Raw genomic sequence first — 19,065 nt, forward strand, 5'->3', positions numbered from 1 at the left:
TTGCACGAAGTGTTCGGTTTATCTGTAACCTGTTATTGTTAGGATTGTGCCATCTTTTCTTCATTTCCCCCTCTTAAAAGAGTTGCAAAGGGAATCCCTCCCCCCATCCCCATGCAAATACGCTCCAAGGGGAACCCCCCCCTCCCCCGGTCCCTGTTGCGGATGACGACGTTAACGCGGCCCCCGCCACAAAAAAAACAAAAAACGTTTGGCTGCACCTGATATATAGAAAACATAGCAGAACTGGGAAAAGTACAGAGGAAGGCAGCCAAAATGCTAAAGGGAATGGCACGAATTCCTTATAAAGGAAACTCGCACAGATTAAGGGACTTCAGCTTGGAGAAGAGACGGCGGAGGGGAGAAGGCAGAGGTTTGCGTGATTATTTGCGGTGTGCAACAAGTTCCTAGAAAATGGTTATTTACTCTTTCCAGTAACACCAGGACTAGGGGACACTCCATTGAATTAGCAGACGGTAGATTTAAAAACAGGTCGTGGGAAGTATTTATTTTTTTCGCTCAGCGCATATTCAAGCTGTGGAATCTGTGGCCAGAGGACGAGGTGAAGGACACTCACATAGGGCCAGATTTTCAAAGGGGTACGCGCGTACCCCCCCGAAAACCTGGCCCAAACACCCCCAGCGCATGCCGAGCCTATGTTGAGGAGGCTCGGTGGCGCTCACAAGCCCCGGGACGCGCGTAAGTCCCGGGGCTTTCCTGGGGGGGGGGCGTTCCGGGGAGCGTGTCGCGGCTGGCGCCTCATCGGGGGCGTGGCCATGGCCTCCGGACCAGCCCCCGGACCGGACCATGACACGCCGGCGGCCGGCCCAATGCGCGCAAGTTACGCCTGCTTCAAGCAGGCATAACTTGACAAAGGTGGGGGGGGGGAGGGTTAGATAGGGCTGGGGGGGGGGGGGTTAGGTAGGGGAAGGCCGAAGAAAAGTTCCCTCCGAGGCCGCTCCGATTTTGGAGCGGCCTCGGAGGGAACGGAGGCAGGCTGACGATTTTGGGCAGCCTTGCGTGCGCCGACCCAGGATTTTAATGGATACGCGCAGCTACGCGCGTATCTATTGAAATCCCGCGTGTGCGCAAATTTATAAAATCTACCCCATAGTGGGGTGGAAAGGAGGATGGGACAAGATCCTGAAGGAAAAAGTCCATAAACAGTTATTAGCCAGGTAGACTTGCTAATCCCTGGGAGAAGGAATGGATTTACTCTTTGGGATCTGCTGGTGACCTGGACTGGCCACCGGAGACAGGATGCTGGGCTCGATGGACCTTTGGTCTGACCCAGCATGGCACTTCTTATGTTTCGTTTGTCTCACTGAGCAGGCACTATCTTTTCTGTACAGTGCTGTGTACCTCTGGCAGCACTACAGATAAGTAGTCCTTCCCTTACTAGATGCACGAGGTCCCAGAGCATTACCAGAGTGAGGCTCAGAGATGTAAAGAACTCAGGCCCCACCTAACCAGATTTAGCACAGGATCTGGAACATGCAGGCATCCATCCACATGGACCATAAGGTGCAAGTATGGGGCCAGCACTCAAACAGCAACTATCTATGAAAGTTAATACTACAAATATTACAGCAGGCCTAAAATAGTAATACACCCTCTATTAGGAAAACAGAACAAGCCAATCTGCTATAGATCCCTACATAGAAACTACACACTCATGGAATAACTCACTTCAGTCACACATGCAAAACACAGATAGACCCTCAAATACAGACTAAAGAGACCATACAGTATAAATAGAAATGTACAGACAAAAACTGAAGTGGAAACCGCAACAAGGCAAATTCTGTATGCAGTGCAACAATGTAAAAAACAGAAAACATTATCATTCCTCATAAAACAAAATAGGTAAAAACCATACCAATAAAAAAAATAATTCAAAACAAGTAATGAATAGAATAACATTCAATAATTAAAAACTCATATGAAAATCATCCAAACATCAATAAAATATTCAAAACAGTCACATCAAATAACACCCAACAATTAAAATAAGGATTTTAAAAAATCCCTAGCTATTCATACCTTGGAACTTTTGTTTTCCAGGTGCCCTGAAATTGTCAAGAATTATCAGGCAAAGAGTAACTGGGGTAGCTGTACACACACACATTCTCCCTCTCATACACACACATGCTCTCTGTCATTCCCCCACATACATACACACATGCTCTCTCTCCCTCTCCCACATACATGCTCTTTCTTTTACACACACATGCACACATGCTCTCGCTCACTCTCCCACACATACAAGCACACATGCTGTCACTCACTCTCCCACATACATACATACACAAGTGCTCTCTCACTCTCCCACACATACAAGCACTCATGCTCTCTCTCTCTCCCATGCACACATGCTCTCTCTCACTCTCCCACACACACAAGCACACATGGTCTCTCTCACTCTCCCACACATACAAGCACTCATGCTCTCTCTCTCTCCCATGCACACATGCTCTCTCTCTCTCCCATGCACACATGCTCTCTCTCTCTCTCCCACACACACATGCACACATGCTCTCGCTCACTCCCCCACATACATACATACCCACGTGCTCTCTCTCACTCTCCCACACATACAAGCACTCATGCTCTCTCTCTCTCTCCCATGCACACATGCTCTCTCTCTCTCTCATGCACACATGCTCTCTCTCTCCCACACACACACATGCTCTCGCTCACTCCCCCACATACATACATTCCCACGTGCTCTCTCTCACTCTCCCACACACACAAGCACACATGCTCTCTCTCATTCTCCCACACATACAAGCACACATGCTCTCTCTCACTCCCCCACATACATGCACACGTGCTCTCTCTCACTCTCCCACACATACAAGCACACATGCTCTCTCTCACTCTCCCACACATACAAGCACACGTGATCTCTCTCACTCTCCCACACACACAAGCACACATTCTCTCACTCCCCCACACACACAAGCACACATGCTCTCTCTCACTTTCCCACACACACAAGCACACATGGTCTCTCTCACTCTCCCACACATACAAGCACACATGCTCTCTCTCACTCCCACACATACAAGCACACATGCTCTCTCTCACTCTCCCACACACATGCTCTCTCTCTCTCATTCATTTCCTCCTTGACGTAGGAGGCAGCAGCAGCAATCTCCTTCTTCAGCCCCCATGACCAAGGGAACAGCTTCCTGCCATGGGGCACTGGACTATTTCTGGCAGGGCACACGCCTCCTCCTCCTCCTCCTCAGCAGCATGGCCCTGCCAAAGTTGTCGGTGTGATAAACGCTGCCTTAGTAAGTGGATAAAGCAGCGCAGCCCCGCCAGAATCAGCAATGTAGAGCAGACGTGTGTTGCTTTCCACTTACTAAGGCCGTGTCGACCATGCCATCAATTTCGACAGGGCAGTGCTGCTTTTCTTTTGCTGAGGACATGGCAGCGGCCGACCACACTGCTCTCGTTGGCGCCTTTTGGTTGCAGCGCCTATGGCCATGGCCATGTTGACTATAGGCACACTATGGCTCTGAAGTGGGGGCCGGGGAGGATCCTGGCCCTGGATATTTTCGGGTAGGAGGGATGGGTAGTGGAGACAGAAGGCCTCAGGAGGGCATGTAACTTTTTTTTTCCATTTTTGAGGGTTTTAAAAAAATATTTGTTTCATTTTTTTAAACTAAAGAGACAAAACAAACATTAAACAAGCCCCCAACAAAACGAAACAAAATATTTAACCCCTGCACAACCCTATTAGGGATCCTCTGTGTTCATCCCATGCCCTTTGGAAGTCCATTGCCATTCTTGCCTTCCCTAATTATTTCGGGAGGGCAGCCCATGCATCCACAACCCTTTCTGTGAAGAAACACTTCCTGATGTTGTTCCTGAGACTGCTCCCTTGGAGCTTCATATTATGTCCCTAGTTCTACAGCTTTCTTTCCACTGCAAAAGGCTCAATTCCCATGCACCACTTGTACCCTTCAGGATCATTTCTCCCCTGTCCCTCCTCTCCCCCAGGGCATGCAGATTCAGTCGTACCTCATAAGTCTTTTGGTGTAGACCCCACACCATTCTAGTTGCCTCTCTCTCTCTCCTTTTTGAGATACGGCCTCCAGATCTGAGCACAGTATTGCAGGGGAGGCCTCAGCAGGGACCTGTACAGGGGCATTATCGCTTCTCCCTCCTCACAGCAGAACTGGGTGGCCGTGATCACCTCCTGCTTATAAGATCCGGTGATGCTGATAATGTTAAGTGCCATTTTTCCAGGAATATTCTACTGGTAAACTTGTGTTTTTTCTATTTGAAGAGATTATAGAATCACGACTCGGACTTAATGATCTGGATCTAGGTAATGAATAACAGTAGAGTTAAGTGCTAGCTCTTTACTGAGATGTGCGCCACTGCAAAACCTACTAATGAGATTAATACTAATTAGACATCAACCTTTGCAGTTCCTGCAAAAAACTACTGTTGGCTGTAATTGAATCGGATGGGTGACACTACAGCCAAACATCTTCACTCTTTCCAGTTTCACGTCCCCGAGCTAGCAATGAGCGAATAAGTCTGCAGAAGGTTATGCATTTAGACTGGCAAGCGGTGAAGACAAAGCCACGGAAACGTCTGCAAGCTGAACTGTTCACAATTGCCCTTCTAGCACTTCCAATGGCCTTGTGTGGTGAAGAGCAAATGGGGAAACAGAGAAGAACCTCATGCTCTGCGAGGATGGACGGCAAGGCTAGAAGAGCAGGAGCAGGAGAGGTGCTCTGGCGCCGACCTCATTCACTCAGACAGATCCCCTCTCGTACTCTGGTTCCTTGTCTCATTCGCTCACGCACCCTTACACAGGCTCCTTCCCTCCCTCTCTCTCACTTACACCATTGCTCTCTCGAACATACACAATCCCTCTCACTGACTCATTCACACACACACAAGAGTCTCGTGGCTCGCCAAGACTCTGCTTCTGTCAAACATGAGCAGGACGGGCGCTGCTCGCAGCCCCCCGTCTCTACTCATCCTGGCTGTGAGTGGGATGGGGGTCTGTTTGCGGCCCCGCATGGCTGCTTTTTGCCGCCCCCCCCCCCCCTCCCTAATGGCTGGCGCCCTAGGCGACCGCCTAGTTCTGTGCCGGCCCTGGCACGACAGCAAACCACAAACCGAAGTCCCGCGACCTCACGCACCAGGCTCCACTACGCTTATGTTACCATTTCCGTGGCAGAGGAAGATGCATTGGCTCCTCGCTGGCGACCTAAGGCAGACTCTGAGCTAAACAGAAGCACCACATCGAGGAATGTGCATCAGCAAGCTCGCCAGTGCACTAAGATTATTCACTAAAAAAAATACAGTTCAACATTATTTTATTTATTTATTTATTTATTTATTGTTTTTGTTATACCGAGTTTCATGACTGGCATCACATCAACCCGGTTTACAATTAACAATGTGTGAAAAGCATAAGGTAACGTGATAACAATATTCCCAATAGAACTGTGAACTTTAAATACAGAGAATCAGTTGAAGGGTGAGAAAGTTACAATAAAACAATAAAACAGGGAAAATTAACTTGGAGCTGGAAGAGGGGAGAGATTGAACAATGCAATATTTACATTTCAGCCAATTAGTGTAGTAGTATAGCGGAGTGAATAAATAAGCCTATGTGAATAAATGGGACATGAATCGGAAAGCTGTATAGCGCAGAATTAAGGTTCTGCCTCAATCCCCCTTCCTTCTCTGGAGTTAACTCTATTTATCAGGATTATTCTCTATTCACTCCCCTCCAACATCAACAAAATGGTGGTGTTAGGGTTACAGTTATACAACAAAATGGCTCAGTTGATTCGGAGACTGATGCCATTTTGTTGACACCAAATTTGGTGCTGATCTCAGGGCCAGCTGGCACCATTCTTACAGCCCAAGCTGGCAGGGCAGAAGTGATCAATCCTGCCCCCATGGAAGGGGTAAGTGGGGGCTAGGGAAATCCTTGGCCTCTTTGCAGGTACGGGGGGGAGGAGGAGTCCAGGGCCAGGCCCTGGCTGAGCTTGGCTCAGCTCAGAGAGGGCCTGGCCCTGGATTCTTGGTAGCGAATTGGGTGAGTGGAGGGGTCCAGGGAACCCCTAGGACCTGAGGAAAAAGGACTTGTTTTGGGGGTAGGGGGGGGGGATTGGTTTTGAATGGCTTTTTAAAAAGTTACGGCCGGGTTTTAAAACGGCCAAGAGTGCAAATATCGGCACCTGTGTGCACGGATGGGCCCTGGGCGCGCCGCACAAGTTTTTTCAAAAGGGCCCGCCCACACGCGTAAGTGCCGAGATGCGCACAATTGCCGGGCCCTGAAAAAGGGGAGGGCTGGGGGGGAGGAGGGCATGGTCTGGGTGGTGAGGGGTGGGGCGGGATGGATGCCGGCCGGGACAGCGGCTGGCGCACGCAAGCTACTTTTGCTCCAGGGGAGCAGTAAGTAGTAAAATAAAACATTTGTGGGTGGGTAGGTAGGGTTAGGGGTCAGGGTGGAGAGGGGAAAGGGAAAGAAGGTTAGGCAGAGGGGCAGGGAAGTTCCTCAATTGGAGTGGGCTGGGAGGGAACGAGGGAAGGCCAGATTGCATCACCATGCGTAACTCACTAACCCCCCCCCGTGCACCTTTTAAAATGTACCCCTTAGTGTTTATTTCAGTTTGGCAAATGAAGTGAATCAAAATAAACAAAAGCTGAAAACCGAATTAAAAGAAAAAAACGAAAAAAATGTGTGTACATCTCTAGTAACCAGCCTCCTCCCTATTGCCACTTTCAGGAAGAGAGCCGACATCTGCCCATTTCCAGTCCTCCGGCAGACCTGGGAACTCTCCGGATTCGGCCTGGAGACTCCGGAATTCTAAAAGAATTACTGGGTCTCCAGGCCAATACCGGAAATCTCCGGGTGCTGCAGCAAAACCAATCTGCTTGGACCCCGAAAGAAGAAAGGAAAATCATTGGTCTTGCGCGGCTGAAAAAGGAGGAACTCGACAGTGATTTCTACCATCTCCGGACCTTTCTAACTCTTAACTTCGCTTCCTCGTGACACCACCTGCTCCTGCACAGTCTGGTTCCTGTATCCAGCCACTTGCCCGCCCCATCCTGTTTGCCTTGGCCAATCGATATTGCGATTTCCTGCCCCGTGCATCAAAAGAGGAATAAGAAACAGGCAGCGTCCACTTCCGCAGCACAGGAGGAGAAGGAAGAGGCAGCTGCTGCTCCAGGAGCCCACGTTAGAGTCTGCTGTTGCTAGTGTGTTTTGAAAGGGGGGGGGGAGAGAATTAATGAGCGTGACTGTGAGAGTGAGCGAGTGTGTATTAGTGTAGGAAGAAGAGATCTGAGAGTGTATGTAGGTGAGTAGGAGAGTAGGAGAGAGCTGAGTGCAAGTGAGCATGTGTGTATGGAAGAGGGAGAGACGTGAGTGTGTGTGTGCTGGTGGGAGAATGGCAGAAGTAAAGGTGTAAATGGACATTTATTTATTTTATTTAAAATCTTTTCTATACCGTCGTTTAGTAGAATACCGTCACAACGGTTTACATATAGGCACATATAGTAAATTGTACATGCAACTGTTCCTATTATTAGTAATGGAGGTGCCTGATGATCTCGGTAACATCGTTTCATAGTAATGGCTAAGAGTTTAGTGATGATTAATCTGACCTGTGACTAAGATAAAGACTGTTAAATTATACATTTAATTTAAAAGGTGCAATAGACAAAACCATGACATACATACATAAAATGTGCTAGTGCTGTATGAAGATTTTATGTGTACAGCTTTCAGCGTTTTTCTCTTTCTCGCTCTCTTTGTGGAAAGGCTTCTCTAAAGAGCCATGTCTTTAAGCTCTTCTTGAAAGTCTTGAAATCTCTCTGTAGTCTTACCTCTATGGGCATGGTGTTCCATGGTATCGGCCCGGTCAATGATAGTGCTCTTTCTCTGACTTGTTAGTTTTGCAGTTTTGACTGAGGGGATGGTTAGGAGGGCTTTGTTGGCGGATCTCAGGTTTCTGTTAGGGACGTGGACGCGGAGTGCTGTGTTTAGCCATTCAGCTTTCTCGTCATGGATTAGCTTATGTATAGTGCAAAGGGTTTTATATTTTACCCTGTATTCAATTGGCAGCCAGTGTAGGTCAGCTAGCGTCTCAGTGATATGATCTCTTTTTCTTTTTCCTGTCAAAACTCTTGCGGCTGAGTTTTGGAGTATTTGGCGTGGTCTTATTGTCGTGTATGGTAATCCTAATAGAAAGGCATTACAGTAGTCAGTGCTGGCAAATATTAAAGCTTGTAGGACAGTTCGGAAGTTAGTTTGATTTAGTAACGGTTTAAGTTTCCTGAGGACCATTAGTTTGGCATATCCTTCTTTGACTTTTAATGATATGTGTTGTTTGAGGCTAAGTTCTGTGTCTATTATTACACCGAGGTTCCGTACTTTCTCGGCTATTCCAATTTTCTGATTGTTTTTTAGTAGGATCGGGGATTGGATGACTGTCATGTTTTTTCGTTCAAGATGGAGGAATTCAGTTTTCTCTATGTTAATGACTAGCTCCATTTGGTTTAGTAGCTGTTTAATAATGTCAAGGTACATGATTGCTAGGTTTAGTGTTTTTTCCAGTGAGTCTTCGATTGGTAGTAAAATCTGAATATCATCTGCGTATATGTAGTGTATAATACCCAGTCCAGCTAGGAGATGGCACAGTGGAAGTAGGTAGATATTAAAGAGTGTAGCGGAGAGTGCTGATCCTTGTGGTACGCCAGTTACTAGATTTATTTTCTCTGACAATGTGTTTTTTATTTGAACTTGATAATATCTGTTACTTAGGTATGATCTGAACCAGGCTTTATTTTTTTCCTTTAATCCAATTTCATCGAGTCTGTTTAGCAGTATGTCGTGATTTACTGTGTCAAAGGCAGATGATAGGTCGAGGATTAGCAGGATGTAATGTTTCCCACTGACAAAGCCTCTCATTATGCTATCAGTCAATGAGAGTAGTAAGGTTTCTGTGCTGTAATGTTTGCGAAATCCGTGCTGTGAAGGGTAGAGTATATTATTGTTGTCAAGGTGTTCAGCTAGTTGTTTCTGGATGACTTTTTCTATTAATTTTGCTATTAGTGGAAGATTTGAGACTGGTCTGTAGTTACTCAGTATAAGTGGGTCACTGTTTTTTTTCTTTATAATTGGTTTAATTATTGCTCCTTTTAGGTTATCTGGAAGGGATCCTTCCTCTAAGGAGAGGTTTATTATTTTTGTTAATGTGGGGGCGACTATGTTGGCTAGTTTTTTTATGTCGTTTCTTGGTATGGTGTCAATTACATGTGGGGCAGGGTTTATCTTTTTTATCATGGTTTCAACTTCAGGTTCTGTTGTTTCCTCAAATGTGGACCAATGTGTACTGTCTCTTATGTGCATTTTGATTTCTTGTTTTGTTGTGTTTGAAATTTTGTTTTTGAGGTTTCTAATTTTGTCATTGAAGTATTGAGCTATTTCGTTGCATTTGTTTTCAGGTAACTCTGTGGGAGCTTCTGTTGTGTCATTGGTAAGATTTTTTACTATGGTGAATAATGTTCTAGGATTATTTGAAAATTTTTCAATTTTTGTTCTATAGTATTTTTTTGTCTCAAGGATTGTTTTTTTGTAGTAGGCTAGGTGTTTTCTATATCTAGTTAGGTTTTCATTAGTTTTGTGTTTTTTCCAGTCTTTTTCTTTTTTTCTCAGATTTTGCTTGATTTCTTTTATTTTTTGGTTGTACCATGGGTTTGTTTGTTTAGGTTCTTTGATGAGGGTGTGTTTTATTGGGTTGATTTCATCTGCTAGTTTGTTCATCATTTCTATCCATGTATTTGTTGCTGAGTGTCCATCTTTAAACTCAGATTCTTTTAGTTCTTCGACTAGTTTGCTTCCTAAGGTTTTAATGTTAAATGGCGGTCGGTATTTAAATTCTATTGGTTTTGTTTTGTGTTTTGGTTGGGGTCTTGTATATTTAATGGTGGACTGTATTAAAAAATGGTCGGACCATGGGATTTGTGAATAGTTTGTTTTAATGTGTTCTAAGAAGTTACTATTTATGAATGTCAGGTCAAGGGAGTGTCCTGCTTTGTGTGTTGGATTGTCAGTAATTAATGTGAACCCTAGGGCTGTCATTATGTCCATTAAGGTTCGACAGGTGTTTGATAAAGGGTGTACGTCCATATGTAAGTTGAAATCTCCTAACACTATTGTGGGTTTTGTTGTATTTAAGTGTGTTGTGAAGAATTATATTAGTGGTGATATATTTAGTTTAAGAAGGCTTGGAGGGCAGTAAATGTATGTTAAATGTTTCGAACATAGCAATTTCATGGTTCGCTGGGGGTATTATGGGTAGAAGCTTACATTTAATTTTTAGGAGACCGCCTACTAATTACTGAGAATATGAGAGAATGAGCAGTGAAAGTAAGTGTGAACATGTAAGTGTTTATGAGAGCAAATTTGTGAGCATCCGGTCCCACTGTGCAGTTGCCCTGCCCACCCCCACCCCCGCTAATCCATGGTAATCTCAGGGTGAGTGGAAGTCAAAAGTTCCCAAGTATGTCCTCCGGGTCTACTCCCATTGCAAAGAATTGATTGAAAACAGAAGTCAGTGGTGCTGCCAGAACCTCCCTGAGCTCACAGAGGAGTCAAGGGGGACAACTTTCAAAGGGATTTAGTGCTCAGCTCCGGGAGTTCAGGCACCTAAATTGGCTCCTTTGAAAACTGACTAGGACTAAGCACCATGGGCAGGCCCAGGAGTGCTGCTGGGGTGGGGAATAAAGTCCAGAGCACTAGGCACCAAAATCTAAGGGGCGGATTTTAAAAGGACCGGGCGCGCCGGCGCGCCTATTTTGCATAGGCCGCCGGCGCGGGTAAAGCCCCGGGACGCGTGGGCGCCCCGGGACCGGAGGACGGAGCGGGGCTGCCGGCGACGAGCGCAAAGGTAAGGGGGGGGTTTAGATAGGGCCGGGGGGGTGGGTTAGGTAGGGGAAGGGAGGGGAAGGTGGGGGGAGGGCGAAGAAAAGTTCCCTCCGAGGCCGCTCCAAAATCGGAGCGGCCTCGGAGGGAACAGGCAGGCCGCGCTGGGCTCGGCGCGCGCAGGTTGCACAAATGTGCACCCCCTTGCGCGCGCCGACCCCGGATTTTATAAGATACGCGAGGCTACGCACGTATCTTATAAAATCTGGTGTACTTTTGTTCGCACCGGTGGCGCGAACAAAAGTACCGGCGCGCGTATTGTTTTAAAATCCGCCCCTAAGTGAATAAACTGCAGGCCTCAATGTCGGAGTCTTAAGTTTTTATGTTTCCAAATCTAGATTTTGCACCTGAAAATTTGCTTAAATTTAGGCCTCTGAAACAGTGGTTCTCAACCTTTTTTCTATTGGGACACACCTGGCGGATAATGCCTACACGTGACCATCACTGGGCTAAAGTAAACACATACCCTGCATCCACAGGAACCCGCACCCTCCTCCCCAAACAAGGGACGCAGAGCAGAACTAGGATATATCTAATGCAACTCGCTATATAGAAGAGATATTCTGATTCTGGTGCTCTCTCAGTACCAGAAACACAAACTCCCCTACTACCAGGCACAGTGTAAAATACAAAACCTGAAAAATAAAACCACTCAGCACATGTGTAGTAAATCTTCCATACCACTAATTCCAAGAAGTCAAACAGCAATGGCCCTTCCTATGAAGAGGCAGCAGTGCAGCACCAATGCATGTCCCACTGAGAATGAGAAAACGCAACAAAGAAGATTGATCCAGATCCCTACCTACTAGTAAAATACCTCACCTCAGTCACACATCCAGATCCGACCTTCACCAATACAGAATAAGAGACCACGAATTACAAACATGGAGACAAAAACTGGAATGGAAACCTCAAAAAGCCACTCTGCATGCAGTGCAACACTGGAGAGCTGGAAACAGAAATACATTTCCTCCTACACTAAGCAAAGTACAAAGAGCCAAGAAATGCACATTCCCCAAACTGACATAGTATGGCTCTCGCACCCCGACACTCCCCTTCCATGCCTCCATCATCCTTCACTTCTCCCAATTACTCCCTTTCAATCATCCGCTCACACTCACATCCCTGCCCAGCTCCCCCGACCCCCCCACATCCTCTTCCTGTGCTCCCTCTCTCCCCTGCTGGACTCTCCCTATCCCCTCCCTGCCCAGTTCCCCCACCCCCCACATCCTCTTCCCTGTGCTCCCTCTCTCCCCTGCTGGACTCTCCCTACCCCCTCCCTGCCCAGCTCCCCTGACCTCCCACATCCTCTTCCCTTCCCCTGCTTGACTCTCTCTACCCCATCATCCCATCTCCCTGCCTGCCCAGCTAACCTGGCCCTCTGTTTCTCACCCCTTCCTGTTCATGAGCCCCTACACTCCCTCCCTCTCCCTTCCACTTCTTCTGCCCAGCACCCCCAACCTCCTTTCCCCCACCCCCCCACAGGGTGAAGAGCTCATCAGCAGCTGCGTCACTCCCAGACTCAGCAGGGGAAGATAAGGTTTGGGTCCCATCGGGCCCAGAACAGCAGGAGCTGGCAATGTCTCGGATCTGATCTGGGAGAAGGAGGAAGCAGCCTCCCACTGGGCCAGAAAGAGGAGAAAGGAAGTGAGAGGAGCCTCCCCGTCAGGCCCAATGTGAGAGAAGCCAAGCAACTCCCACCCGGGCTGATGTGGAGGCAGCAGCCTCCTGCCGGCCCTGCGACAACGCACCTCCCGCAGCCTCGCCACACGCCTCTTGGGAGCCACTGCTCTAAAATATACGCACCGAAATGAAGCCCTGAGCTTTTTTTTTTTTTTTTTTGGCAACTGACCCTAATGCATAAAGAAAGTGACAGAGCCTTGCATTTGGGGGGGGTTTAATTTTCTACTGTTTTTACTCGCTACGTTTTTAATTCGCAATTTTCTCTCTGCCGTAGCCCGCCGCCCCCATTTGATGGGTTTTTATGGTCAGCCCACCCAGACTCGCGTTTCACCGGCCAAGAAACAAGAGCGGGTATTCTTGCTGTCCTTGTTAAGTTTATTTAAGCCTAAAACATTTGAGATATTCTGGAAGAATCCAGCCAGTGACATTTATTCCCCTTTCCAGGCAGATTTGCCTCCCTGCACAATTATTCGCATGCATCTTGATTTCACTGAGCAGAGGCCCTGGTGGGAAAAACATTTGCTGTGGCCTTGGGGGGGGGGGGGGGTGAGAGGTGAGCTTTGCAGTAATGAACAGAATCTGTTTTTCCATTCGGCAGCCTCTGCCACCTCGAGATTCAGCACTGAGCCTGGGGTTCTGCCGAACGCAACACAACCTTCACCTCCGACGGCTGACCCAACACACTCTCAGCTGCCAGAGAAGAACAAAAGGTTACAATTGGGCATTTGAACTGGACGGAAACAATGCACACTATGGCCAAATCGCAGACGCCGAGCTGCAGCTTGTGCTCAGGATGGTTTAGGAGGGTCCACGAACAGAAGGAAGGGAGCGAGCAGGCTTGGGGCGACTGGGGGTGTGCACAGCGTGCATTTGCACGGAGCGGCACATCCAGGGGGGCGGCGTTAGCAGGAGAGGTAGCGGGGGGGGGGGGGGGGGAGCCACTGGCGGAGCTCCACCCGCCGGCGACCAAAAACTAAGAAAGGCCGCGGGCAGCTTCTGCTTTTAGCTGTGCGCGTGCGCACAGCTTTCTGGCTCCCGCACCCCCCCCCCCCCATCCCCTCGCAGGAAGGCCAGTGGTGGGCCGTGGTGGAGCTCATCCCACCACGGCCCAAAGAGGACCACGGCCCAAAGTGGCCACAGTGGACCCCATCCCACCATGGCCTGGAGAAAGAAAGCCATGTGTGTGTGACAGCTTGAGTGTGTGTCTGTGTCAGAGCTTGTGTTCACGTGTATATATATGTGTGTCTGTGTGTACGTCTGTGTGACAGCCCGCATGCAAATCCCTGTGTGCGTGCCCGTGAGAGCCTGTGTGTCACATATAAGTTCTCACAGGCATGCTCCCACACATACATAATGTGTCTGTGAGGGAAAGAGAGCGAGAGTGTGTGAGAGCACAGGCATGTATATAAGAGATGGAGCGTGCGAGAGAGTGAATATGTGTGTGTATGGCCCTACCTCCCCCAATCCACGACAATCTCAAGGTGACTGGAAATCAAAAGATTCCAGGTATGGAGAGAGCAGGACATTTTTAAATCCTTATTAGTTGTAATTATTGGGTGTAATTTGATGATTTTTGGGAAATATTAGAACATATTTTAATTATTGGATTTTTTTTATTCATCAGATGTTTTAAAATATTTTGTTTGGGAAATTTTGGATATTCTATTGGTTAGCTGGTTTGAAATGTTCTTTTTATGAATATAATTTTACTATATGATCAATGTTTTATAGATCTTGATTTTATTATTTAATGTAATGGTACTGTTTCTGTTTTTCCATTGTTGCTCTGCATATAGAGCCTGGCTTGTTGCAGGTTCCAGTTCAGTTCTTCTCAGAACATTTCTATTTGTAGATTCTGGTCTCTTTAGTCTGTATTGGGTCAGGGTCTATCTGTATTCTCCGTGTGTGACCGAGGTGAGGTATTCTGCTACCATATAATTTATCTGTAGGGATCTTTAGTAGTCTGATTTGTTCAGTTTTCCTAATAGGAAGTGTATTGGTGTTCTCGGGTCTGATGTGCTATGTGCAGTGTTACCTTCTCCTAGATAAGGTTGTTACTGTTTGAGTACTGGCAGTTAGGGTTGTTTTGGTATGGGAGGTTTTACTATATTGTAATGGTAATTCTGTTTATTGATGGCTTTCTGAGGGCCAAGCCCACATCCAGCACGCACTAGAAAAGTCTAATTCCATAGGAGCTCCAAGTGTCTTTTTTGCAGGATTTTCTGGTTCGATTAACTGTGCAATCTAGACAACTGCAACCCCCCTCACCCCCCACGAGCACTGAGCTGAAATGTTTCTGATCTGAAGTTGGATTATAATCAGGACTCGCGCACGGCAAAGCAGCACTGTGGTGTCTCTCTCTCTCTCCACATCCTGGCCTGCCTGGGGATTGGCCTGCAGGCGCAAAGGGTGCAGATAAGGGAAGCAGAAGGATCCGAGAATGTCTGAAAACAAATCACCCACACGGTTATTGTTCCATTTCAGGGGTATTCCCTCCCACCCACCCTTTTCCGCACGGCACGGCTCAAATGGACAGACGCGCAGAGAATTCTGGGCCAGCTTGGCTTCTGTGCGATTTTCACACTGTGGGAACTGACTGCCATTTCCTCGCCGGATCTGTGGAAAATTATTGTGAATCCGTCTGCTGCAGACCCCGCAATGGGGACAAATCTATTCCGGTTCCAGATCAGATTTGCCACAATGGGAGAAAACCTTGGCCTGACAATTATTATTTTATTTTAAACTTTGCTTGAGAGGTGGCCAAACTGGCTCACAAACGTTTTTTTAATTTTCTTTCGTTAGCACATCCTTCCCTCTTGAAATGTGATTTAGGACTGCCCATTCACACACTCCCAAGCCTTGATGGATTTCAGTTACTTGTTAGGGTCAGGGGTGGAAGCTTCGTCAGCTCCTTGCTGTGTACAGATTCCTTCCTGCTACCGTATCGTAGGCAGCAGTGGCTGGTAGAGAGGGGCCTGGTGAATTTCAGGGTGGGAACATGGTCTAGTCACACTGGGGGGCAAGGTGCCTTCTCCAGAGCATGTAATACCTCCTAAACTGCCAAACTGTAGTCCACACTAAAAACAAGCTAAATGAGATCAACACCTCCAGCTTCAGATACAGGCCACCTTTCCAAATAGATTTATTACAACAAGAACTCTAAAAACATCTATCCAACATCGACCTCGCAAATATTAACAATGCTACCCAATCCTAGATCCAAATAACATCCAAAGTCGCTAACACTATCAAACCAGAAAAAACTAAATGTCTCAATAACAACCGAATAAACTCCAACCCATGGTACAATAAACAACTGAGAGATACCAAACTTATCTTAAGAAGAAAAGAAAAAGAATGGCGCAAAAAGAAATGCCAACTAACTCTAGCCAACTACTGCATATACTTAGCATACTATAAAAACATGATAAACAAAACCAAGCGAGAATACTACAGCAAAAAAATTCAAAATTTTCCCACAATCCAAAAACACTATTTGATATAGTGAACAAACTAATCTCTGATAATAACCCGACAATTACCTTCACAAGTAAAAACCTGAGCCAAGACCTGGCCAAATTCTTCAAACACAAAATCAATAAAATAACTCCGAATTTAAACAACATCCCGCAACAAAACGTTACATCAGCTAGTAAAGATACTGCACCATGGTCTACCTTCAAACATATCTCTTCCATTAAAGTGGAGAATTTAATTAAATCTTTAAAGCCTGCTAACCACGAACTCGACAAAATCCCAACTCAGCATCTCCTACTTTATGTATGCTGATGACATCCAACTACTAATACCAGTTACTGACACATTAGAAACAACCCTCAAACTTTCTTCCACATACCTCAACACCATAAAACAACTCCTAAATAGTATGAAACTCTGTCTAAACATGAATAAGACAGAATACATCCTACTTGAATGAAAAACCACAATAAACAACCCGACAAATACCATCCACAACGACAAATCAATCATTAAACTAAGTGAAAAAGTGAAAGATCTCGGTATATGGTTTGATCCAGAACTAAATTTTAAAAAACACATTTCTATGAAGATAAAAGAAGGTTTCAACAAACTACTAACGCTTAAACACCTAAAACCACTCCTAAATCCACAAGACTTCAGAACTATACTACAATCATTGTTCTTCACGAGCTTTGATTACTGTAACTCACTACTATTAGGCCTTCCCAAATCAACTACACGACCACTCCAAATACTGCAGAATGCACCTGCAAGAATGCTAACCGGCCATAGAAAAACAGAGCACATCACACCTGTCTTAAAAGCCCTTCACAGGTTACCCATTGACAAAAGGATTGAGTCCAAAGTACTCTCCATATTACACAAGACAATTTATGGACAAGAAGTTAACTGGCTAAATGCTGTAATCCATATATACACACCCTACAATGCAACACAAGAACAACAAATAAAGCATTACTATCCATACCCACAGTCGCTTCCTGCCACTCACCTCAGTATGGAAAAGAGGGATCTCCTTAGCAGGGACCAAGCCTATGGAATACTCTACCAGAAAACTTAAGGAAACAGAGCAACTTAAAACTATTTAGAAAACTCCTAAAAACTTGGCTTTTCGAGCAAACATATAGAGACGGCATAGGATGCAGATACATTTCCACAGGTACAGATCCACAAGCTCCCAATCTCTCCCTTCAAATAACATGGACAATTACACATGATTCGTCTATCCACGGCAATGGCAAATAAGAATTAATACACTTACAACTTATAGAGATTCTAATAACAATCAACTATGTATCCAAATTTTTATCTAATCTCCTCATATGATGCTCCTATAATAATACATATTTTTCTGTTAATTTAATCTACTTATAGCTCGATATTTCTATGAAGTTCTTCAAATTATATCCTTCCTAAGTTTTATTGTTATAATGTAATCAGTTACAATGCAAACAGGTTTTCTGTTGTAAACCGTTGTGAAGGCTTGCTCCAAACAACGGTATATAAAAACCGACAAATAAATAAATAAATAAATAAAATACAGCAGGAAGGAGGCTCCAGCAGCACGGTTCCCTCTACCTCTACCTCTACCTCTACCCGCGTGCACAGCCACTTCATGCTGCATCTTCTACCCCGCACCACCCGGTCCCCATGCTCCTAGCCCCCGTTGGCTCCTTCCCCATCTCTGCTGGCCCCTGTGAGAGGATGCACGTGCGGGCACCTGGAGCACGAGCAGGCCAGGATGTACAGGGCGCGGCTGTGCTGTGCGCTCCCACTCAAAAGGACCTGGGATTGAGTTTCCGGGCCAGATCTCCTACTCCGGGATGGATTGCTGCGTTTAACGGCTTTTAGTGGGAGCGGGAGTGGCAATTTCCAGAAGGAGACCCTGGTGCACGTCTACTTCACGGTTATCATTTAAACTATGTTCCAGTCACACTGGGCCGAAGTCAATAATGGTCTAGCGGGGTGTGTGTGCTGGGCTTGCTCCAGTTAAGGGAGCTTGTTCAGAGAGAGAGAGAGAGAGAGAGCTCTGTTGGGAGCAGGAATTGTCTGTGCAGTAGCAGATCTCATCTAACTCATACCAGCCATAGAGGATCCAGCTCCCTGTAGAGGAAGCTGCAGCCCTGGGGAGGTGATGACGTCAGTCCTGGCAGGATCCTCCTAACGCGGAGGCCTAAGTGCAGACGTCCTCAAGTACGTACTGTGCATAGAAGGGGGATGGATACCTCACAGGCCTGGTTTAAGACATTTTTGGAATCAATGCAAAGTTAGATTTAGAGACCCCTCCCCCAGCCTCCTCCGCACAACACACACACATATATTTTGCGGCTATTAAAAAAAAAATTCCCTTCCTCCCTTTTATTTTTTTTTTTTTTGCCAAGCAAAGAGAAAATTTCCTCCCTCAACCTTCCGATGCACTTCTGAGCTTCTTGCAGCGCAGGGATAGTCTGGCCAGCCTAGGCTTCCATTCCTGCTGCCAGGGCAGCAAAACAAGCAGGAGAAGAGTTGACACAGGCAGAAGTGATGCAGAGAGCATTGGGAATTATATTTCACCATCACTCCCAGTTAGCCCACTTGGGGTTCCTGGGAATAGCCTGGGAGCCAAATGCAGTTACACTGATTGCTATAGCCTTAAACCCGGTAATGCAAGAGTGAGGACAGGAGAACCGGCTGGCAATAGAGGTTAAGTACCGGGGTTAAGTGCCATCTTCCCAGAGTATCAAGTCGTTCAGGCATCAGGTATCTTGGGCTGTGTGAAGTTTGTATAATAAGCAAGAGAGTTTGGACTCTTTAACAAGAGCGTTCAGTGCTGGTGATTGAGCAATGCTGCACACAGACGACAGAAAGGAAAACCCCGAGGCTCAGTTCAAGAACCGCAAGGCCCGCACGCTCTCCTTACCGTCTCTGCA

This window comes from Rhinatrema bivittatum, chromosome 9 (genome assembly GCF_901001135.1).
Source record: "Rhinatrema bivittatum chromosome 9, aRhiBiv1.1, whole genome shotgun sequence".
NCBI classification, from domain to species: Eukaryota; Metazoa; Chordata; class Amphibia; order Gymnophiona; family Rhinatrematidae; genus Rhinatrema; species Rhinatrema bivittatum.